Below are 18,358 nucleotides of genomic sequence, written 5' to 3' on the forward strand. Positions count from 1 at the left end.
GGCGGCGGAGAAAGCAGCCGCCCAGGCGGCGAGGGAGCAGGCCGACGCGGCAGCCAAGGCCCAGACGGAGGCGGCGACCGCGGAGCCGGAGGTGGAGGGTTCGCGCAACCAGCCTCCGCTGCTCGCCATTCCCCTCCAAGCCGTGGCCCCTGACACCCCATTGCCCTTGGCGGAGGAGATCGTCCAAGACCCGCCGCTGATGGGAAGGGGGGAGGACCCCGTGGCCTTTGCGAGGAAAGCGCCGCCAGCAGCGCCAACCGGAGCGGGCCAAGGCGGCCAATCGTCAGTGGCGCCAGAGGGGCCGATCGGGGGTGAGCCGGAGAACAGAGCCGGCCTCGAGCTGCAGCCGGCGACGGGCCGGCGCGCAGGGGGAGGTGCCGCTCCGCCGGAGTTGCGCCGAGTCGCGGGCGCAGGCCAGTCGACGGAAGATCTGGAGGCGGCCAGCACTGCCACGTCCGAGTGGACTCCCAGCGGGGGGACTGGCGAGCTGAATGTGGTGGCTCAAGGGGTCCGGAGCCGGCTGCAAGCTCAGGCCGCCCTGCTGCAACAGTTCACCCAGGAGTTCTTGTCGACACGATCCACCATCCGGGTGAGTCCTTCGTTCTTGGCTGCTTTGCTCTCTTTATTTCTTCCGTGGGGGCGCGTCAGCGCACCCACTGGGTGTAGTCCCCGAGATTCGGGCCGACTGCTGCGTAGTCGGGTCGGATCTTTCTTGACGGCTACCTTAGTTTTGCCTCTTGTCTGAATTTCCAGGAATATCACAACCTCCGTGCTGCCGCCTTCAACTCCCAGGCTCGGGAGTTGAGCCGGAGGACTGACGACCTGGCCGACAGCCGAAGTAAGTACTTGATCTTGTCTGTCTCCTGTGGGGGTGCGTCAGCGCACCCACTGGGTGTAGTCCCCGAGATTCGGGCCGACTGCTGAGCAGTCGGGTCAGATCTTTCTTGACGAATCTTTCCTTATTGGTTTTTCTATTTCTTTGTCTTCAGGGGCCAACGCCGACTTGAGGAAGGAGCTCGGCGAGGCGAAGGCCGCCCTTCATACCAAGGATGCCGAGTACGCTGCCTTGGTCCAAGAGCGTGATCGCCTGGCCAAGAAGCTGGCCGACCAGGAGAAGAGCCACAAGGCGGCCCTGCAGGTGGCGCAGGATAGCGAAGCCGCCCTGAAGGCAGAGTATGAGACCGAGGCGGCGAGCTGGGCTGAGACCCGGCGAGCCCTGGATGAAGGCTTCGACCGGATCAAGGATTTGATTGACGGTAAGCCGCCTTCCTCGCCCCTCTCCTGCCCCTTGCCGCCTGGGTTTTTGGCTTAACTTGAGCTGCTGCTTGTTTTTTGGTGCAGACTACTTTCCCGGCTACTCCGTCTTTGCCGCCCAAAGCATCGAGGCCCATCGCGAGGCGCGCCATCAGGCGGGGGCCAACATCGCGCCGGATGCGAACCGGACGCTTGAGGAGCAGCTCTTGGCTGTCCAGGCGCGGTTGCAACCGGCTCATCGGATGCTTCGCCGGCTCCAACGTGCCGGGGCGCAAGTGTTGGCCGCCCTCTGGCCCGGTGAGACGATCCCCCGCACCCAAGCCGAACTGCCGACTGGCTAGAGGTCGCAGTCGGTCGCTTTGAGGCTTGGAAGGCGTCCGCGGCCTGCCTCGGAGCCGGGCGGGCATTGGAGTTCATTCGGGCTTGGTACCCAGGGCTGAGCCTGGACCAGCTACGCACTTGGCGGATGGAGGCCGACGTGGAGCTAGAGGAGGTGAGGCCGGCTATCGCCCAGCGAGCTTCGACGATCGCCGAGTGCACCGACATCAGCGTTTTCGCACCCGAAATCGATGATGACAGTGTTGCTCAGCCGGAGGAGTGGTTCGGGCTGAACCCGGCGGTGGGCGAGGACTCGGCGGAGGAGATTGCCTCCATTGACGAGGGCGAGGATGATAAAGAGGAGGACAGCGAAGACGTCGAGCCGGCTGGTGGAACAACCGGCCGACCTCAGGCCGACCGTGCATCCAGCAACGAGGCGCGTGGAAGCGCGCCCTCTACGGGAGGCGGTGACCAAGCCGAAGTTCGCCAGCCGGCCGCTCCTTCAGCCGGCACGACCATCTCCGCCAACCAGTCCGGCTCGTCGGTCGCTCCGCCAGCTTGACCTGCCGTCTTTATCTTTCCTGCTTATTGTCTTTTGAACAATCTTCATTAAATTTTTGCAGTTCCACCCACTGGGGGTGTATCCAAACTATGTTGAATGCTGGCCTCTCGGAGGTCTTTTATGTAAATATTGTTATGTGCATGTTTGGTTTCCATTCGCGTATGCTTTTTATCCTTAGGCCTTTTCCTTTGCCGCCTTCCCTCTTTGGGGAGGCAAGTACTTGAGCTTTCTTGGATTGAAGTGAAGTGAATGGAAACCGGCTGGCCGGCTACTCTGGTAGCCAGTCGGCGGTGGGAGAAAAAACCGGCTTTTGTTATATTAGTCCGTTAGTCCCTAGCCGTTTTTCGTGTGGGCGCCCGTTCCTGCCTTTAACTCTTGCCAGCCGGACAGCTGGTTCTTCGAACTGCGACTTTTGGCAAGAGAAGGCTTGGGAGCCGGCACACTACTTGTCTGACTGCGGGTACGACTTCTAATATAACTCCATTCTGCCAGTCCCCGAGCCGACTAATCGAACCCGGTGCCGGACGGAATAAGTAAATGAAATGACAAGGTCATAAGCATGATACTTTTCATTCATAAATAAGGGATGGCAGTCCCCGAGCCCTCCTCGGGGGGCCTATTGTCTCGTACTTAATACAAAAGTTAGCGTGATACATAATGCATTTCAACTGTAAAATTTTCAAAGGAGGTTGGCGTTCCATGGTCGTTCCGACTCCTTGCCGGAGTCGTCTCTCTTGCGTGCCTTCGGCTTCTGTGCGTCGATCAGGTAGTAGGAGTCGTTGCCTAGAGCTCTGCTGATGATGAAGGGGCCTTCCCAAGGGGCCGAGAGTTTGTGCTGGCCGACTGTTCGCTGGATCAGCCAGAGCACAAGATCGCCCTCTTGGAAAGATCTTGGCCTGACCTTCCGGCTGTGGTAGCGGCGCAAACCCTGCTGGTAGATGGCAGACCGGCTGAGGGCTAACAGCCGGCTTTCTTCCAGCAGGTCGACGTCGTCTTCTCGTGCTTCCTTGGCCTCCGCTTTCCGTGTACATGGTTACTCGAGGCGAGTCGAACTCGATGTCAGTTGGGATGACCGCCTCGGCACCATACACAAGGAAGAAAGGGGTGAAGCCGGTTGACTTGTTTGGCGTAGTGCGCAGACTCCAGAGGACAGCCGGCAGCTCATCGAGCCAACAGCCGGCTGAACGCTCCAGAGGTACGACCAGTCGGGGCTTGATGCCGGAGAGGATGAGGCCGTTGGCTCGCTCGACCTGGCCGTTTGACTGCGGGTGGGCGACGGACGCTAAGTCCAGCCGTATACCTTGGGCTGCGCAGAAACGTGCCAAGGCTCCTTTGGCAAAATTCGTGCCATTGTCGGTGATGATGCTGTGTGGCACGCCGTACCGAGTTGTTATGTCTGCGATGAATGTTACAGCAGTCGGCCCATTCAGCTTCTTGATCGGCTTTGCCTCAATCTACTTGGTGAATTTGTCCACGGCGATGAGCAAATGCGTCATGCCGCCGCGCGCCGTCTTGAATGGGCCCACCATGTCCAGTCCCCAAACGGCGAAGGGCCAGGTGAGGGGAATGATCTTGAGTGCCGAAGCTGGCATGTGTTGCTTGGAGCTGAAAAGTTGGCACCCTTTGCAATATTTAACTAATTCCTTGGCGTCATCCAAGGCAGTGGGCCAGAAGAAACCATGGCGGAAGGATTTGGCGACAAGTGATCTTGAGGCCGCATGGTGGCCGCATTCTCCTTGGTGAATGTCTCTGAGGATTGCAATGCCCTTCTCTTGCTCGACGCACCGTTGGAGGATTCCAGTGACACTGCGCTTGACGAGCTCTTTGTTGACGATTGTGTATGCTCCGGCTCAGCGTTGGACTTGTCTTGCCTCTGCTTCGTCAGCCGGCAGATCTTAGTTTACTAGGAAGTTGACGATGGACTGAGCCCATGACGGAGCCGCGACTTCTCCCACTGCCAATGTGGCTATAGCCACCAGGGTGGGCGGGCTGGGTGGTGAAATCCTGGAGTCGGCCGCCAGCTGTTGTGCTGGTGCAGTCCCCGGGCCGGCTACCGCAGTCCCCGAGCCGGGTATGGCAGTCCCCGAGCCGGGTGTGGCAGTCCCCGAGCCAGTTGCCGAAGTCCCCGGGCCGGCTGCGGGAGTCTCGGGGTCGCTTGCTAGTTTCTTCGAGCCGGACCCAGCCGCATCGGGGTCAGGCGCCACGAAGATGGAGTCGGACTCTGGAGACGGCTTGATGGACGCTTGAGGAGGCGTTGTAGAGCGACGCCGGTTGGAATTGCTTGCCGAGTGGAGCCTATTCGAGCCAGGGCATCGACCGGCTCGTTGTCGGCTCGCGGTACGTGCAGGAACTCGCATCCTTCAAAGTATCCGCTGAGTTGTTGAACCAGGAAGCGGTAGCTCGCCATGTTTGCGTCCTTGGCATCCCAGTCGCCGGATGATTGTTGGACCACCAAGTCCGAGTCGCCATAGCATAGGATCCGGCGAATGCCGAGTTCTTTGGCAAGCCGGAGCCCGTGTATGAGCGCCTCATACTCGGCCACGTTGTTGGAGGCGGCAAAGTGAATTTGCAGCGTGTATCTGAGCTTGTCGCCCTTGGGAGAGGTAAGGACGATACCGGCTCCCAAGCCGGTGCGCATCTTGGACCCGTCAAAGTGCATGCGCCAATGGGTGGAGTCAGGAGCCGGCGGCAGGTACTGGGTCTCGGCCCAGTCGACGAGGAAGTCGGCCAGTGCTTGGGACTTGATGGCGGTGCGGGGCTGGTAGAAGATCGTGTAAGGGGCCAGCTCGATGGCCCATTTCGCCACCCGGCCGGATGCGTCCCGGCTGCTTATGATCTCGGCCAGCGGGGCGGTGCATACGACCGTGACGGGGTGCTCTTGAAAGTAGGGCTTCAGCTTCTTGGCGGTGAAGTACACGCCGTAACACATCTTCTGGTAGTGCGGGTAGTTCTGCTTTGAAGTGGACAACACCTCGCTCAAATAATACACTGCCTCTGGACCGGCTGGGCTCGGCCTTCTTCTGGGCGTTGGACTACGATGACGGTGCTGACCACCCGGCTGGTTGCGGCAATGTAAAGGAGCATGGGCTCTTTCTCAGTCGGCGCCGCCAGGACGGGCAGCGTGGCCAGCATCTTCTTCAGCTCGTGAAAAGCTTGGTCGGCCTGGTCGTTCCACTCGAAGTGAGTGCTCTTCTTCATGAGGCGATAGAGGGGGAGAGCTTTCTCTCCGAGCCGGCTGATGAAGCGGTTCAAGGAGGCCAAGCACCCGGTGAACTTTTGAATGTCTCGAAGCTTGGTGGGGATCGTCATTCTCTCGATGGCCTTGATCTTCACCAGGTTGCATTCGATGCCGCGTTAGGAGACCAGGAAGCCTAGAAGCTGGCCGGCTGGCACTCCAAACACGCATATCTCGGGGTTGAGCTTGATTTGGAACCGTCGTAAGTTCTCAAACATTTCCTTGAGGTCTCCCAGCAAGGTGCCGCGCTTCTCCGTCTTCACCATGATGTCGTCCACGTAAACGTGAGCGTTTCTGCCGAGTTGCTTGAGGATGCACTTCTGCATGCAACGCTGAAAAGTGGCACCGGCATTTCTCAAGCCGAATGTCATAGTCAGGTAGCAGAAGGCTCCAAATGGCGTGATGAAGGCGGTCTTCAGGCGGTCGTCCGGATCCAGCTTTATCTGTTGATATCCGGAGTAAGCATCCAAGAAACTCAACAGCTCGCATCCGGCTGTGGAGTCTATCACTTGGTCAATCCTTGGCAGGGCAAAAGGATCTTTGGGACAGGCCTTGTTGAGGCTCGTGTAGTCTATACACATGCGCCACTTGTTATTCTTCTTTAGCACAAGGACCGGGTTGGCAAGCCATTCTGGAAAGAAAACTTCCATAATGAAGCCAGCTGCCAGAAGCCGGGCTATCTCCTCTCCCACAATCCCGCGCTTCTCCTCCGACAGTCGGCGGAGGGGTTGTTTGACTGACTTTGCGTCTTCTTGGACGTGTAGTTTGTGCTCGGCGAATTTCCTCGGAACACCCGGCATGTCCTTGGGGGACCATGCAAAGATGTCCCGATTCTCACGGAGGAAATCGGCAAGCTCGCCTTCCTATTTGCTGTTCAGGTTTGCCCCGATGACGGCAAACCTCTCTGGATGCTCGGGGTCAAGAGGTATCTTCTTCGTCTCCTTGGCCGGCTGGAAGGATCCTTGAGCATCGTGCTCCTTGGGGTCGGGGGACACGGCCGACTGCTTACCGGCTATGGCAATGACTCGGTCCAACATCTTCTTTTCTGCGGCAATCACAAGGGACTCGGCCAGCCGGCTGCTGGCTGCCGCGCACTCAGAGGACTTCTTGTAATCGTCGGCTACGGTGATGACGCCTTTGGTGCTTGGTATCTTAATCTTGAGGTATGCATAGTGGGGAACTGCCATGAATTTGGCCAAGGTAGGTCGGCCAAGCAATGCATGGTAAGGGCTCTCTAGGTCCACCACTTCAAACCAGATCGCTTCCCGGTGGAAATGCTCCTTGTCCCCAAAAAGTACATCGATCTTAATCTTGCCAATGGGGGCGCAGGATAAGCCGGGTACGATGCCATGAAACACTGTCCGAGTAGGCATGAGCTGCTTCGTCTTGACGTTTAGCTTCTCCAGGGTGTCACGGTACAGGATGTTGATGCTGCTCCCGTCGTCTATCAACACACGGGAGAAGCGGGCAGCGCGTCTGTCCGTCGCGAGGGTGGCTTCCAGGACCAGGGCATAAGAACCGGGAGACGGCATCACCTCTGGATGGTCGGCCCGGCTCCAGCTGATGGGCTTTTCTGACCAATGCATGTGTCTGGCGGGGTCGGCAGCGACCACGCTAACTTCCTGATGCTCTCGGCGTTTGCTGCGCCGGTCTTCGGGCTGGCTTGTAAAGATGATGTACGTTGCTTGCTCGTCAGGGAACTCGTCATGCACGGCTCCGACCGCGGGCCGAGCTGCCGGAGGCGGCGGAGGCGGAGGCGGCGGGCCGGCCGGCGGAGGCGGCGCGAGCCCCTCGCCTTTGGAGATTCGGGCGAGCCAATGGCACTTCCGGGTTGTGTGGTTGGACGGCTTCGCGCCGCTGTGGAACTTGCACGGGGCGTCGAGAGTTTGCTCATAGGAGAAAGCCGGCTGCTTAGCCGGCCGGCCGCCCTTGGATTTCTTGGGCGCGGGCCGCCCTTTAGGTGGCACGTCTTCAACTGTGGCCACCTGCCGACTGGCGGGAGGCGGCGCGGGGCCCTTGCGCTAGTGGTCGTTCGAGTGGGGGCGTCGGCCGGAATCCCCAGCCGGCGTCTTGGGCGCCGGGTTGAGTACCTCTCCGTACGCATCTACCCGGAGCTCGGTCTTCATCGAGGAATCGGCGGTGGCGTACTTGTCCGCTATGTCCAGAAGCTCGTCGAGGGTAGCCGGCTCGTCGCAGAGGAGCTTGTGCTTGAGGAGGGTGCCTTCTCGGCATCCGGCTGTAAAGTACTCGATGGCTTGCACCTCGTGCACCCCTTCGCAAGAATTGCGGAGCTCGGCCCAACGCGTGAGGTAGTCAAGAGTGGACTCGGCGGGGCCTTGTACGCACAAGGAGAGCTGTCTGGGCTTGGGAGCCCGCTTGTAGGTGCTGGTGAAGTTGCGGATGAAAGCTTCGGTGAAATCTAGCCAGCTGTTGATGCTGAGAGGCTTGAGGCTGTTGAGCCAGGTTCGCGCCGTGCCTTGCAGCATGAGGGGCACGTACTTCACGGCAACGCGCCGGCTGCCGTTGGCTATGCTGACCGCCATGGAGTAGTCGATCAACCAATCTTCCGGCTTCACGGAGCCGTTGTACTTGGGCGTGTTTCTTGGGAGCGAGAACCCTTTGGGGAAAGGCTCGTCGCGGATGCGGGGGCCGAAACAAGGCGGGCCGACATCGTCTTCTTCTTCCAACGCCAGCGATCGCGCCAGGCGGTCAATCCGATGGCGGGCCTCGTTCTCGCCGACTCCTTCGCGGCGACCTAGTCGGCCGCTGAGAGTCGGGTGCGCCACTGGCGGCGGGGTGGGATATCTCTCTCCACGGGGTCGAGGCGGAGGCGGGTTGCCCTGCCATTCCATGGCTCGGGGATGGCCGTCCGCGTCTCGCTCGATGGAGATTCGGGTCTGGCTGCGGCTGGCAGCCGGCTCTTTCTCGCGCCGCGCGCGGGTGTCGCTCGTAGCCGGCGTCCGAGACGTTGCGCCGTGATCTCGGCGCGGGGGAGGGCTTCCCGCGCGGGCGTCTGCTTCATGTTGCTGCGCGGCTGCATCAATCAGTTGCTGGATGCGCCGGGTCATGTGGGGGAGGTCTTCGGCCTCCAAGCCGTCCAACTCGTCTACGGCCGCCTGGGCGGCACGCAAGTTCTTGAGCGGAGTGGCATAGACCGGGCGGTCGACTCCCAGCGTGTCGGCAATGACGGCGCCGCATTGCTTGACAAGGCCGGCCCGGCTTGGCCCGCTCGGGGCTGGCGTGCCGAAGGCGGCGCGGTCAGCTTTGCGCTGATAGGCCTCAGTGAGGCGTCTCACGGAGGCCAGCCTCCGGCCCTCTGCGAGGAGGGCGAGGCGGCGTGCCTCCAGTGCTTCGTCGTCGGCATTGGCCGGGAGGGGGCAGACAAGTCGTGGGCGCTCTCGTCGGCCGGGCCGCCGTGGCCAACAACCATCACTTCGGTGGTGACAGCATCGCAACCGTCGGCTCGAGGAAGCGGGTCGTTGTAGATCCTGACGTTGGTGGGGAAGGTGTCGTAGGAGGCCGTGTCGGAGTCGACAGGCATCGGGTCGGTGGAGCCAACCGACTCCAGATCCACAGCGGGCTCGCTGGAGACATGGAGCTGGCCGAGGAGGTTGGCGAGGTGATCGGTGCCCACATCGGAGGCGAGCTCGTCGGAGATGAGGATTTCGTCGGGGAAATCGGTGAGGCTGCTCGCCGCGCGGATGCTGGTGACGCCTTGCAGCGCGTCGTGGCAAGCGCCATCTGGCGTGCCGGGCTGGCTACGCTCGCTGGGGAGGAAGAGGGTTCCCGTCCAGAACAGGTCTCCGGACGACGGTGCACCTGGCCCCACGGTGGGCGCCAAATGTCGGGTGGTAGGTGCGACATATGCCAACGGGTGGCTTATCATTGTGGGAGCCAGTAAGACATCGCTGGTGCCTGGAAACGGGATAAGGCGAAGACATGCATGCCGGCGGATCTTACCTAGCCTCGGGGCTCTCCGTGGAGATAACACCCCTACTGCTGCTCTGCGGGGTCTCCGCATGATCACTAGATGAACAAGTAGCTACACAATGCTCCTTGAGCTGTTTGGTGGGAGGAGGAAGAAGGACACGGCTAGCCTGCTTCTTCTCCTTGTGTGGTGTCTAGGACTAGCTGGGGGTCCAACCCTTTGCATGGGTGCCCCGGGGGGTTTATATAGGCCTACCCCCGGGGGTACAATGGTAATCCGACTGGGCGCGGGGCCCAGCCGTCTGTGACCGTGCTCGCCGGCTTCTGTGCCGACTGCTGGGGCCTGCCGGCTGGCGGGTCCCGCCGGCTACCAACTCCTTGGCAACAGGCAGGCCCCACTGCCAAGGGTCTTGTCAATGGCTGGTTACTGTTGCCTCATAATGATGACGAGGGCTTCGTCGAGGTAAGCGTGGCTACAGCGCCGCCGTCCGGCGGGCGATTACTGTAGCCTTACCGCGTCTTGTCTCCTTAATGGGGCGTCTTCTTCAAGGGAGGAAGTGAGCCGGCTACGGGGAGCCGGCCCCGTCTCGGGCCGACTGGGGGAGGCCAGGCCGCCTTCGGGTGTCTCTCTGCCCGAAGGGGCCCACCGCCCGTGGGCCGTACTGGTAGCCCGTCGTGGATGACATCAGGGTCAACATGGCAACAGTGCCGCGCCGGACGGGTCATGGCCACTCCGTACGGCGCACTGTGCCAGGCGTGCTCTGGGATTCGGGGTGGCAGGCTTTACTGTAGCCACGCCCCGTCTCATTGCCGCTAGGTGGATGCAAACTTTGAGGGTACGGTCTCGGCCGCTTTATGGGAGCCGACTTCTTGGAGTCGGCCTCCTCATGTCCGGCTTCTTGGAGTCGGCATCTTGGAGCCGGCTTCTTCGAGTCGGCCTCCCATGGTTTTCTTCATGAGGGGTAAAGTCGGGCCGGCTTCTTCGAGCTGGCCTGGGTGACAGCCAGCAAGGGGAAGGCGGCCCCACGTCTTGGATTCCTGAGAGCCGGACGGGCTCGTAATTTTTTCAGAAGGGCCAGGGGAAGCCGGCTAGGCTACCCATGGCTATTTACTCCGACACTTCCTTTATAACCCTAGCGTCATCGAACCTTAAGTGTGTAGACCCTACGGGTTCGGGAACCATGCAGACATGACCGAGACGTCCTCCGGTCAATAACCAACAGCGGGATCTGGATACCCATGTTGGTTCCCACATGTTCCACGATGATCTCATCGGATGAACCACGATGTCGAGGATTCGATCAATCCCGTATACAATTCCCTTTGTCTAGCGATATTGTACTTGCTCGAGATTCGATCGTCGGTATCCCGATACCTTGTTCAATCTCGTTACCGGCAAGTCTCTTTACTCGTTCCGTAACACATCATCCCATGATCAACTCCTTGATCACTTTGTGCACATTATGATGATGTCCTACCGAGTGGGCCCAGAGATACCTCTCCGTCACGCGGAGTGACAAATCCCAGTCTCGATTCGTGCCAACCCAACAGACACTTTCGGAGATACCCGTAGTGCACCTTTATAGCCACCCAGTTACGTTGTGAAATTTGGCACACCCAAAGTATTCCTACGGTATCCGAGAGTTGCACAATCTCATGGTCTAAGGAAATGATACTTGACATTAGAAAAGCTTTAGCATGCGAACTACACGATCTTGTGCTATGCTTAGAATTGAGTCTTGTCCATCACATCATTCTTCTAATGATGTGATCCCGTTATCAATGACATCCAATGTCCATGGTCAGGAAACCGTAACCATCTATTGATCAACGAGCTAGTCAACTAGAGGCTTACTAGGGACATGGTGTTGTCTATGTATCCACACATGTATCCGAGTTTCCTATCAATAAAATTCTAGCATGGATAATAAACGATTATCATGAACAAGGAAATATAATAATAACTAATTTATTATTGCCTCTAGGGCATATTTCCAACAGTCTCCCACTTGCACTAGAGTCAATAATCCAGTTCACATCGCTATGTGATTAACACTCAAGGTCACAACCCCATGTGACTAACACCCAAAGAGTTTACTAGAGTCAATAATCTAGTTCACATTACCATGTGATTAACACTCGATGAGTTTTGGGTTTGATCATGTTATGCTTGTGAGAGATGTTATAGTCAACGGGTCCGAATCTTTCAGATCCGTGTGTGCTTTACAAATCTCTATGTCATCTCCCAGATGCAGCTACCACGTTCTATTTGGAGCTAATCCAAATAACTGTTCTACAACGAATGTTGTTTGCTACTCAGAATAATCTGGATTAGTGTCAAAGTTTGCATCGGTGTAACCCTTTAAGACGAACTCTTTTACCACCTCCATAATCGAGAAAATTCCTTAGTCCACTAGTTACTAAGGATAACTTTGACCGCTGTCCTGTGATCCATTCTTAGATCACTCTTGTACCCCTTGACTGACTCATGGCAAGGCACACTTCAGGTGCGGTACACAACATAGCATACTGTAGAGCCTACGTCTAAAGCATAGGGGACGACCTTCGTCCTTTCTCTCTATTCTGCCGCGGTCAGGTTTCGAGTCTTACTCAATGTTCACATCTTATAACACAGCCAAGAACTCCTTCTTTGCCGATCCATTTTGAACTCCTTCAAAATCTTGTCACGGTATGTATTCATTTGAAAGTACTATTAAGCGTTTTGATCTATCCTTATAGATCTTAATGCTCAATACTCAAGTAGCCTAATCCAGGTTTTCCATTGAAAACACTTTTCAAATAACTCTGCATGCTTTCCAGAAATCATTTCCGATCAACAATATGTTAACAACATATACTCATCAAAAATTCTATAGTGCTCCCACTCACTTCTTTGGAAATACAAGTTTCTCATAAACTTTGTATACACCCAAAACTTTGATCATCTCATCAAAGCATACATTCCAACTCCGAGATGCTTACTCCAGTCCTTAGAAGGATTGCTGGAGCTTTGCATACTTGTTAGCATCTTTCAGGATTGACAAAACCTTCCGGTTGTATCACATACAACCTTTCCTCAAGAAAATCGTCAAGGAAACAATGGTTTTTGACATCCTATCTGCAAGATTTCATAAATAATGCAGTAATCGCTAATATAATTCCAACAGACTCTTAGCATCGCTACGAGTGAGAAAGTCTCATCGTAGTCAACTCCTTGAACTTGTCGGGAAACATCTTAACGACAAGTCGAGCTTTCTTAATGGTAACATTTACCATCATTGTTCGTCTTCCTTTTAAAATCCATCTATACTCAACAGCCTTACGACCATCGAGCCGTTCTGCCAAAGTCTACACTTTGTTTTCATACATGGATCCTCTCTCGAATTTTATGTCCTCGAGCCATTTATCGGAATCCAGGCCCACCATCGCTTCTCCATAGCTCGTAGGTTCATTGTTGTCTAGCAACATGACTTCCAAGACAGGATTACGTACCACTCTGAAGTAGTACACATCCTTATTGTCCTACGAGGTTTGGTAGTGACTTGATCTGAAGTTTCATGATCACTATCATAAGCTTCCACTTCAATTGGTGTAGGTGGCATAGGAACAACTCCCTATGCCCTGCCACACACTAGTTGAAGAGACGGTTCAATGACCTCATCATGTCTCCACCATCCTCCCACTCAATTCTTTCGAGAGAAACTTTTCCTCGAGAAAGGACCCGATTCTAGAAACAATCCCTTATTGCTTTCGAATCTAACACAGGAGGTATACCCAACTGTTTTGGGTGTGCTATGAAGATGCATTTATCCGCTTTGGGTTCGAGCTTATCAGCCTGAAACTTTTTCACATAAGCGTCACAGCCCCAAACTTTTAAGAAATGACAGCTTAGGTTTCTCTAAACCATAGTTCATACGGTGTCATCTCATCGGAATTACGTGGTGCCCTATTTAAAGTGAATGTGGTTGTCTCTAATGCCTAACCCATAAACTATCGTGGTAATTCGATAAGAGACATCATGGTATGCATCATATCCAATAGGGTGCAGTTATGATGTTCGGACACACCATCACACTATGGTGTTCCAGGCTGTATTAGTTGTGAAACAATATCCACAATGTCTTAATTCTGTGCCAAACTCGTAATTCAGATATTCATCTCTATGATCATATCATAGATATTTTATCCTCTTGTCACGACGATCTTTCAACTTCTCCCTGAAATTACTTGAACCTTTCAATAATTCAAACTCGTGATTCATCAAGTAAATGTACTCAACATCTACTCCAATCATCTGTGAAGTAAGAACATAACGATATCCACTACACGCCTCAGCACTCATTGGACTGCACACATCAAAATGTATTACTTCCAACAAGTTGCTTTCTAGTTCCATTTTACTAAAAACGAGGCTTTCAGTCATCTTGCCCATGTGGTATGATTTGCATGTCTCAAGTGATTCAAAATCAAGTGAGTCCAAACGGTCCATTTGCATGGAGTTTCTTCATGCATATACACCAATAGACATGGTTTGCATGTCTCAATTTTTTTTTTCAAAAACGAGTGAGCCCAAAGATCCATCAACATGGAGCTTCTTCATGCATTTTATACCGATATGACTTACGTGGCAGTGCCACAAGTAGGTGGTACTATCATTACTATCTTATATCTTTTGGCATGAACATGTGCATCACTACAATCGAGATTCAAAAAAAAACATTCATTTTAGGTGCAAGACCATTGAAGGTATTATTCAAATAAACAGAGTAACCATTATTCTCCTTAAATGAATAACCGTATTGCAATAGACATAATCCAATCATGTCTATGCTCAACGCAAACACCAATCTCGATGGTAGAGGGAGCGTGCGATGTTTGATCAACCTTGGAAATACTTCCAACACATATCGTCATCTCACCTTTTAGCTAGTCTCCGTTTATTCCGTAGCCTTTTGTTTCGAGTTACTAACACTTAGCAACCGAACCGGTATCTAATACCCTGGTGCTACTAGGAGTACTAGTAAAGTACACATTATAATGCATATCCAATATACTTCTGTCGACCTTGCCAGCCTTCTCATCTACCAAGTATCTAGGGTGGTTCTGCTTCAGTGACTGTTCCCCTTATTACAGAAGCACTTAGTCTCGGGCTTGGGTTCAACTTTGGGTTTCTTCACTAGAATAGCAGCTGATTTGCCGTTTCATGAAGTATCCCTTCTTGCCCTTGCCCTTCTTGAAACTAGTGGTTTCACCAACCATCAACAATTGATGCTCCTTCTTGATTTCTACTTTTATGGTGTCAAACATCGCGAATATCTCAAGGATCATCATATATGTCCCTGATATATTATAGTTCATCATGAAGCTCTAGCAGCTTGGTGGTAATGACTTCGGAGAACCATCACTATTTCATCTGAAAGATCAACTCCCACTCGATTCAAGCGATTGTTGTACTCAGACAATCTGAGCACAAGCTCAACAATTGAGCTTTTCTCCCTTAGTTTGCAGGCTAAGAAAATCGTCGGAGGTCTTATACCTCTTGACGTGGGCACGAGCCTGAAATCCCAATTTCAGCCCTCGAAACATCTCATATGTTTCGCGACGTTTTAAAACGTCTTCGGTGCCTCAACTCTAAACCGTTTAACTGAACTATCACGTAGTTATCAAAATGTGAATGTCAGATGTTCGCAACATCCACATACGACATTCGAGGTTCAGCACACTGAGCGGTGCATTAAGGACATAAGCCTTCTACTGTTTGCATAATTGCTACTATCAACTTTCAACTAATTTTTTTCTCTAGGAACATATCTAAACAGTAGAACTAAAGCGCGAGCTATGACATAATTTGCAAAATCCTTTTGACTATGTTCAGGATAAACAAGTTCATCTTATGAACTCCCACTCAGATAGACATCCCTCTAGTCATCTAAGTGATTACATGATCCGAGTCAACTAAGCCGTGTCCGATCATCACGTGAGACGGACTAGTCATCATCGGTGAACATCTTCATGTTGATCGTATCTACCATACGACTCATGCTCGACCTTTCGGTCTCTTGTGTTCCGAGGCCATGTCTGTACATGCTAGGCTCGTCAACACCCGTTGTATTCGAACGTAAGGATCTATCACACCCGATCATCACGTGGTGCTTCGAACGACGAACTTTCGCAACGGTGCACAGTTAGGGGGAACACTTTCTTGAAATTTTAATGAGGGATCATCTTATTTACTACCATCGTTCTAAGCAAATAAGATGCAAAAACATGATAAACATCACATGCAATCAAAAAGTGACATGATATGGCCAATATCATTTTGCTCCTTTTGATCTCCATCTTCGGGGCTCCATGATCATCGTTGTCACCGGCATGACACCATGATCTCCATCATCGTGTCTTCATGAAGTTGTCTCGCCAACTATTACTTCTAGTACTACAGCTAACGGTTAGCAATAAAGTAAAGTAATTACATGACGTTTATATTGACACGCAGGTCATAAATAAATTAAGACAACTCCTATGGCTCCTGCTGGTTGTCATACTCATCGACATGCAAGTCGTGATTCCTATTACAAGAACATGATCATCTCATACATCACATATATCATTCATCACATCCTTTGGCCATATCACATCACAAAACACTTGCTGCAAAAACAAGTTAGACGTCCTCTAATTGTTGTTGCAAGTTTTTTTTACGTGGCTGCTATGGGTTTCTAGCAAGAACGTTTCTTACCTATGCAAAAACCACAATGTGATATGCCAATTGCTATTTACCCTTCATAAGGACCCTTTTCATCGAATCCGATCCGACTAAAGTGAGAGAGACAACACCCGCTAGCCACCTTATGCAACTAGTGCATGTCAGTCGGTGGAACCAGTCTCACGTAAGAGTACGTGTAAGGTCGGTCCGGGCCGCTTCATCCCACAATGCCGCCGAATCAAGATTGGACTAGTAACGGTAAACATATTGAACAAAATCAACGCCCACAACTACTTTGTGTTCTACTCGTGCATAGAAACTACGCATAGACCTAGCTCATGATGCCACTATTGGGGAACGTAGCAGAAATTCAAAATTTTCCTACGTGTCACCAAGATCTATCTATGGAGAAACCAGCAACGAGGGGAAGGAGAGTGAATCTACATACCCTTGGAGATCGCTAAGCGGAAGCGTTCAAGAGAACGGGGTTGAAGGAGTCGTACTCGTCGTAATCCAAATCACCGGAGATCCCAGTGCCGAACGGACGGCACCTCCGCGTTCAACAGACGTACAGCCCGGTGACGTCTCCCATGCCTTGATCCAGCAAGGAGAGAGGGAGAGGTTGAGGAAGACTCCATCCAGCAGCAGCACAACGGAGTGGTGGTGCTGGAGGAGCATGGTGATCCAGCAGGGCTTCGCCAAGCACCGCGAGATATGAGGAGAAAGAGAGGTAGGGCTGCGCCAACAAGAGAAGAAACTTCTCGTCTCTGTGGGCTGCTCCTTTGCCTCCACTATATATAGGGGGAGAGGGGGGGCTGCGCCCCCACCTAGGGTTCCACCCTAGGGGCGGCGGCCAGCCCAGATCCCATCTGGTGGGGCGGCCAAGGGGAGGGGGAGAGGGAGGCGCACCAGGCATGGGCCCTAAGGCCCATCTGCCCTTAGGGTTTGCCGCCCTCCTCCTCTTAGGCACCTTGGGCCCTTGTGGGGGGGCGCACCAGCCGACCTGGGGCTGGTCCCCTCCCACACTTGGCCCATGCAGCCCTCCAGGGCCGGTGGCCCCACTTGGTGGACCCCCGGGACCCTCCTGGTGGTCCCGGTACGTTACCGATAAAACCCGAAACTTCTCCGGTGACCAAAACAGGACTTCCCATATATAAATCTTTACCTCCGGACCATTCCGGAACTCCTCGTGACGTTCGGGATCTCATCCGAGACTCCGAACAACATTCGGTAACCACATACAAACTTCCTTTATAACCCTAGCGTCATCGGACCTTAAGTGTGTAGACCCTACGGGTTCGGGAACCATGCAGACATGATCGAGACGTCCTCCGGTCAATAACCAACAGCGGGATCTGGATACCCATGTTGGTTCCCACATGTTCCACGATGATCTCATCGGATGAACCACGATGTCGAGGATTCGATCAATCCCGTATACAATTCCCTTTGTCTAGCGGTATTGTACTTGCCCGAGATTCGATCGTTGGTATCGCGATACCTTGTTTAATCTCGTTACCGGCAAGTCTCTTTACTCGTTCCGTAACACATCATCCCGTGATCAACTCCTTGATCACATTGTGCACATTATGATGATGTCCTACCGAGTGGGCCCAGAGATACCTCTCCGTCACACGGAGTGACAAATCCCAGTCTTGATTCGTGCCAACCCAACAGACACTTTTGGAGATACCTGTAGTGCACCTTTATAGCCACCCAGTTACGTTGTGACGTTTGGCACACCCAAAGTATTCCTACGGTATCCGGGAGTTGCACAATCTCATGGTCTAAGGAAATGATACTTGACATTAGAAAAGCTTTAGCATGCGAACTACACGATCTTGTGCTATGCTTAGGATTGGGTCTTGTCCATCCCGTTATCAATGACATCCAATGTCCATGGTCAGGAAACCATAACCATCTATTGATCAACGAGCTAGTCAACTAGAGGCTTACTAGGGACATGGTGTTGTCTATGTATCCACACATGTATCTGAGTTTCCTATCAATACAATTCTAGCATGGATAATAAACGATTATCATGAACAAGGAAATATAATAATAACTAATTTATTATTGCCTCTAGGGCATATTTCCAACACCAGGTTCCGCTATTGGTTATTGCCCGGAGATGTGTCTCGGTCATGTCTATGTAGTTCTCGAACCCGTAGGGTCCGCATGCTTAACGTTCAATGACAATTTGTATTATGAGTTATGTGATTTGGTGACCGGATGTTGTTTAGAGTCCCGGATGAGATCACGGACATGATGAGGAGTCTCGAAATGGTCGAGAGGTAAAGATTCATATATAGGACAATAGTATTCAGACACCGGAAGTGTTCTGAGGGTACCGGAA

The sequence above is a fragment of the Triticum dicoccoides genome, chromosome 7A, assembly GCF_002162155.2.
Source record: "Triticum dicoccoides isolate Atlit2015 ecotype Zavitan chromosome 7A, WEW_v2.0, whole genome shotgun sequence".
NCBI lineage: Eukaryota > Viridiplantae > Streptophyta > Magnoliopsida > Poales > Poaceae > Triticum > Triticum dicoccoides.